The sequence below is a fragment of the Agrilus planipennis genome, unplaced genomic scaffold, assembly GCF_000699045.2.
Source record: "Agrilus planipennis isolate EAB-ADULT unplaced genomic scaffold, Apla_2.0 scaffold313, whole genome shotgun sequence".
NCBI classification, from domain to species: Eukaryota; Metazoa; Arthropoda; class Insecta; order Coleoptera; family Buprestidae; genus Agrilus; species Agrilus planipennis.
This window is the reverse complement of record NW_020442416.1, coordinates 108,374-114,428: the sequence shown is the minus strand read 5'-3', so window position 1 is coordinate 114,428 and position 6,055 is coordinate 108,374. Positions and strand designations below refer to the sequence as shown.

The 6,055-nt window shown below is 32.8% G+C and overlaps 1 protein-coding gene across 1 annotated transcript in view; it reads right to left on the bottom strand.

Annotated features, from left to right (window-relative positions):
• LOC108742224 (TRPL translocation defect protein 14-like) overlaps positions 1 to 6,055 on the bottom strand; it is a 37,096-nt gene that overhangs the window by 24,628 nt on the left and 6,413 nt on the right. The gene's annotated exons all lie outside the window — the stretch shown is intronic.

Genomic DNA, 6,055 nt, shown 5'->3' with positions numbered 1-6,055 from the left:
AATAAGATAACAAATATTAAAAAGAAACGAAACGTGATTATTTCAAATATCTAAAAAAAAAGTTGAAGATTAACGGTCAAATACTATTTCAATTATTTTAATAATATGAAAATCTTGGACATACTTTAACAACCTTTATGTATAGAATATTCTTAGATATTGTCTAAAATAAACGCTAAAAACTATCTACGAATATTTTTTTAGCACTGCAAGTGATAAAAATGCGTAAAAATAGAAGTATTTATATAAAAATTTCTCATTTCAATTTATACTTTTACGAAAAGAGAACAAACAAGAGTAGTTGAAAACGGAATTTTATAGTATTTCACTCATAATTTTTACTTTTCCAAGTTCCATTATAATGTTTAAATTTAATTTGCAATACATACCGCTGGTATGCCCTAAAAAGATTTTTGTTTAATAATTCCAAAAAACTTTATCTTCAAAAATGAGGGAGATACCACGCAAAAGTACAGAAAATTGGTACTCTGTATATTCGTTATTTATTTACAAATATGTATAATTTTTCAGAATGTTTAAAAACTGTGTTTTTCAATTAAAAAAGATGCTAACTGTATGAAAAATCGTGTTCACTTACACTCACGTAAGTACATACAAGTGCTTTCCACGCATAGAAGCCTAAACAACAATATTTTATAAATTTTCATTTAAATTCGTTATTAAAAATTTTAACAAGTTTTAAATCTGGTAAACCTAAATGTGTTTAAAGAAAATTAATATATTAGCAGGACTAAATCTAACAATTTATAGAATTATTAGCGTGAAATATATTCAATAAAATAGTCTTCATCATCATGCAAACACATCTAATTTATTTATTACGTGTAAATTTCAAGTTGAGTGTGCAATTATTTGCTCTAGTAAGATATGCAATTTAGCAGAGATATTTTCAAAAAAAGCAAAGACTAAACGACATTACATACTGTTGTACCTAACTATAAAAATATAACTTCATTGTATTCGCAATTCAATGGAGGAAAATTATCACATTACATAAGCATTTGACATAATTCACTTTTCTTTGAATTTAAAATTGAAAATTATAATTTAACATATATCTTAATTTTTTTTTATAATTTGTGCCAAGATACAGTTGTTGCTCGTCTTCGCTCAAATGGATTTTGGATTTATGTCTATGTTTAATTAACCACTGCAAACTATAACTTGTTTTTAAAAGAAACGTTTAAGAAAACGCGTGCTGTTAAAATTTCCTTTTACTATTCCCAATTAAATTAAGGCCATTCTCTAGGTAAATTATACGAAAAGTAAATGGTATAAGGAAGATATGAATTACTTTTTATATATATATATATATATCTATGATTTATAACATCAAGACGGAAACGAAATTAATAACTGTTCACCATAATCCTAACATTTACTTTCCTAATGCACGCCATTAAATAAACCAATGAAATCAAAAATAAATTCGAATTCGGTTAGCGCTTCAATTAAAGATCAGCGAACACGCAAGTTATTTTCTGGGTTCGTTCCGGCGATACAATGTTAAGTTATGAACTATATTAAAACATTAATGATTTTAATCTATACATCGAAGACGCGATCAACATCATTAAAGACAGTACAGCTGTAGTGATAGATGTACAGGGGCAAAAGATTAGTATGCTTAGATTTGCAGATGATATAGGAGTATTAGCATCTAGCAAGGAGGACCTAGATATAGCTTTAAATAAAATGGAAGCGGTACTAACAGATCAGTACTGTATGAAAATAAATAAAAGTAAAACTAAACTACTAAGAGCGAATATAAAGATAGGAGATGAAAAATTAGAAGAAATGGCTGATTTTAGATATCTAGGAAGTCAGATAAGTGAGGACGGAAGGAGTAGGAGGGATATAAAGCAGAGAATAGCGCAGGGTCGTGTCGCCTTTAATAAAAAGGAGTCACTTCTATGCTCGCGAACGGTTAATTTTGAAACTCGAAAAAGGTTATTAAAGGTGTGTTTGGAGCGCGGAGGTGTACGGGTGCGAAACATGGACAGTGGGCGCGGCCGAAAAGAAAACGTTAGAAGCGTTCGAAATGTGGTGTTACAAGCGAATGATGACGATACTGTGGATAGAGAAGGTTACAAATGAAGAGATATTAGAAAGAATAGAAGTACAGAGGACTCTATGGAAGTCAATAAAAAACCTTCTCAGGCATGAAGGTCTAGTCAGGAACATATTAGAGGCAGAAGCAGGAGTTAGGAGGGGTAGAGGTAGACCTAGGTTAGATTACTGTTCGCAAATAGTTAAGTATGTGGGTAGTTCTAGTTTTAGGTCCTAATGCACGCCATTAAATAAACCAATGAAATCAAAAATAAATTCGAATTCGGTTAGCGCTTCAATTAAAGATCAGCGAACACGCAAGTTATTTTCTGGGTTCGTTCCGGCGATACAATGTTAAGTTATGAACTATATTAAAACATTAATGATTTTAATCTATACATCGAAGACGCGATCAACATCATTAAAGACAGTACAGCTGTAGTGATAGATGTACAGGGGCAAAAGATTAGTATGCTTAGATTTGCAGATGATATAGGAGTATTAGCATCTAGCAAGGAGGACCTAGATATAGCTTTAAATAAAATGGAAGCGGTACTAACAGATCAGTACTGTATGAAAATAAATAAAAGTAAAACTAAACTACTAAGAGCGAATATAAAGATAGGAGATGAAAAATTAGAAGAAATGGCTGATTTTAGATATCTAGGAAGTCAGATAAGTGAGGACGGAAGGAGTAGGAGGGATATAAAGCAGAGAATAGCGCAGGGTCGTGTCGCCTTTAATAAAAAGGAGTCACTTCTATGCTCGCGAACGGTTAATTTTGAAACTCGAAAAAGGTTATTAAAGGTGTGTTTGGAGCGCGGAGGTGTACGGGTGCGAAACATGGACAGTGAGCGCGGCGAAAAAATGCGGTGTTATAGACAAATGATGAGGATAACGTGGGTAGAAAAGGTTAGAAATGAAAAGGTATTAGAAGGAATAGGAGAACAGATGACTCTATGGAAATCAATAAAACCAGATAGGTTGGTAGGGCATCTTCTCAGGCTAGAAGGTCTAGTCAGAAACATATTAGAAGCAGAAGCAGGAGTTAGGAGGGGTAGAGGTAGACCTAGGTTAGATTACTGTTCGCAAATAGTTAAAGATGTGGGTTGTTCTAGTTTTAGGGAAATGCGAAGTTCAGCTCAGGATAGGTAAGAGTGCAGGTACGTGTCCAACCAGTCTTAGGACTGACGACCTTATGATGATGAATGATTTCTAGCTTGTTGGTTCTAGTAGTTTCTTTCGCTTTACATTTTGGTGAATAACTTTTAACAAGTTTTAGTATGCTAGAATGGTATGTAATATATTAAAACAATAAGAAAACATCGCTGAATTCAAAATCATGTGCGTTACTCGGTAACAAACAGAAACAGTAAAATAAAGACTACATCATTCGAAAGCATATAAAAAAATTGCTTTTTGATAATTGTAAAAACAAAAAATCGAACTTTATCGTTCTTTCCTTCCCTATAATTTCTGAACTAATAGGAACTCGTTGGTCTTCGAGGCAACATATTAATTAACACAAAACTCGATTTGGTGGAACACCCGGTATATAAAATTCCATAACAATTTCTGGGATATAAAAACAAAATAAAAAGTATAATATTTAATAACGCTGACAGCGAAGCTTTTAAAGCATGGGTATCCAACCCAAATGATCCTGTGGGTCACTTTGGAAAAAAATGTTATCTCCGCGGACCGCATGTAAATGCAATCAGTTGTGGATATATTATTGCACAAATAATGTATTTTTTTAATATATCGGTTTTCATTATTTCGGCCATTATAATCATCATCATTTCAGTTTGTAAAGGCATAATGAATCTCGCGGGCCGCAACAATTTCCAAGGAGGGGGATTGGCCATCCCTGCTTTAAGGCATATATATTAATATGAAGAAATATTACCGCCGATACTATCTTGGTAAAATGATTACAGTAGTGCAAAGTAAGCTTCCTTCTTGCTTGCTTGTCACTTGCTATAAGACAAAGTTTGACTTTTAATACTAGTAATTGAGTCCGCATTAGGGTAATTACAACAATTGTTTTAATACTGTACACAAAAACACAAAATGGAATTTTACATTTTTCAATAATTTCTGTTATACTCTCCGGAGATTGTGTAAGTTGAAACAATTGTTAGTCTTTTAATAAATAATATAAAATTCTAAAATTCGAAAGTCAAGTGACACACCAACTTCCTGTGAATTATTTCTTTTAAAAGAATTCCACTGAATGACAATATGTATAACGTAACAAGAATGTAATTGAAACAGTAAAAAACTTATTTTTTTACTTACGAAGCAAATAGTTAAAAGTAATGACAATGGCATTTCGTACTTTAAATTAGTGAGGTAGTGGACGATGCGACGAAAGTTAAATTTAAACAAGAAATGAACAAGTTGTTTTTCAAATCCAATTGGCCATACGGACTTGAAAAATAAACAATAAAACATTACAAAACAGCTTTTTTTGTCTCACTGTTGCAAAAATAACGCAAATCGCTCAACATACAAAAAAAAATAAAATATAAATAACTTTTCAAAATTACAAAATAAAAATATCTGACGGTATTTAATAAAATAACAAAAAAAATAACTTTTTTAGTAAAAATGCATTTCCACATGAACTTTCCTCAATAATATATAAGAGCTTTTTGGAGGAAAATTATATCTCGTTTCTAATTTATTATTTATAAAATCAAAAACAAAACAGTTACTATTACTATGCCAATGCTCTGGGGTTTCACTAGCCATTTAAAATCAAAGAATATACAAGTAGGGAAAGAGCGGATATAAAGATGGAGACCAAAAATTAGAAGAAGTGGTTGATTTTAAGTATCTAGAACGTCAGATAACTCAGGACTAGTAGGGACATAAAACAGAGGATGGCGCAGGGTCGAGTCGCCTTCATTAAAAAGAAGTCACTTCTATGCTCGCGAACGATTAATTTTGAAATTCGAAAGAGGTTGTTAAAGGTGTATGTGTGGAGCGCGGCGTTGTACGGGTGCGAAACATGGACAGTGGGCGCGGCCGAAAAGAAAACGTTAGAAGCGTTCGAAATGTGGTGTTACAAGCGAATGATGACGATACTGTGGATAGAGAAGGTTACAAATGAAGAGATATTAGAAAGAATAGAAGTACAGAGGACTCTATGGAAGTCAATAAAAAACCTTCTCAGGCATGAAGGTCTAGTCAGGAACATATTAGAGGCAGAAGCAGGAGTTAGGAGGGGTAGAGGTAGACCTAGGTTAGATTACTGTTCGCAAATAGTTAAGTATGTGGGTAGTTCTAGTTCTAGGATAGGAAAGAGTGGAAGTGCGTGTCCAACCAGTCTTAGGACTGACGATCTTATGATGATGATGATAAGATTCTGAATTGAATTGGTTCCTACAGAACGGCTATAGGCAGTGCAGTTGTAGTCACGAACATATAATAGTGCTAGATAGTCGGACTTTATAACCGTTGTGGTCTAGGATTTTTTTTTATTATCCTCATCGGGTAACCATTCTTCGGGAAAGTAAGGAGGGTATTAAGTCCTTCGCTGCGGTTGCAATAGGTAGTGATGATCAAGACCAAGACCAAAACTGTCCTAGTCTTGGTATTAGTCTTGACCTTACTTATTTGGTCTTCGCCTTGCTCAAATACTAGGTCTTGGTATTGCTTTTACAGTCTCGGTCTAGGTCTTTGTCAGGTGCGTTAAGTCTTGATCTTGTTTATTTAATCTGATATATACGTTTTTTTTAATACAATAATTCTTCTAAACACAGATCTATCTATGTACTGACACAATAATTGTCTTAAATACAGAAATTTTTTGTCATAGATGCGAGTTTGACATGACTTTTAAAGAAAATAGTATCGACAGTTATGAGTTATGAAAACGCGAGAATTTGCCGTTCCTTCAATTCATAAATTGACGTTTTAGCGAACAAAATAGGACAAGGTACTTAAAAGAAATTAAAAATATCAAAAAAAAAAAAAT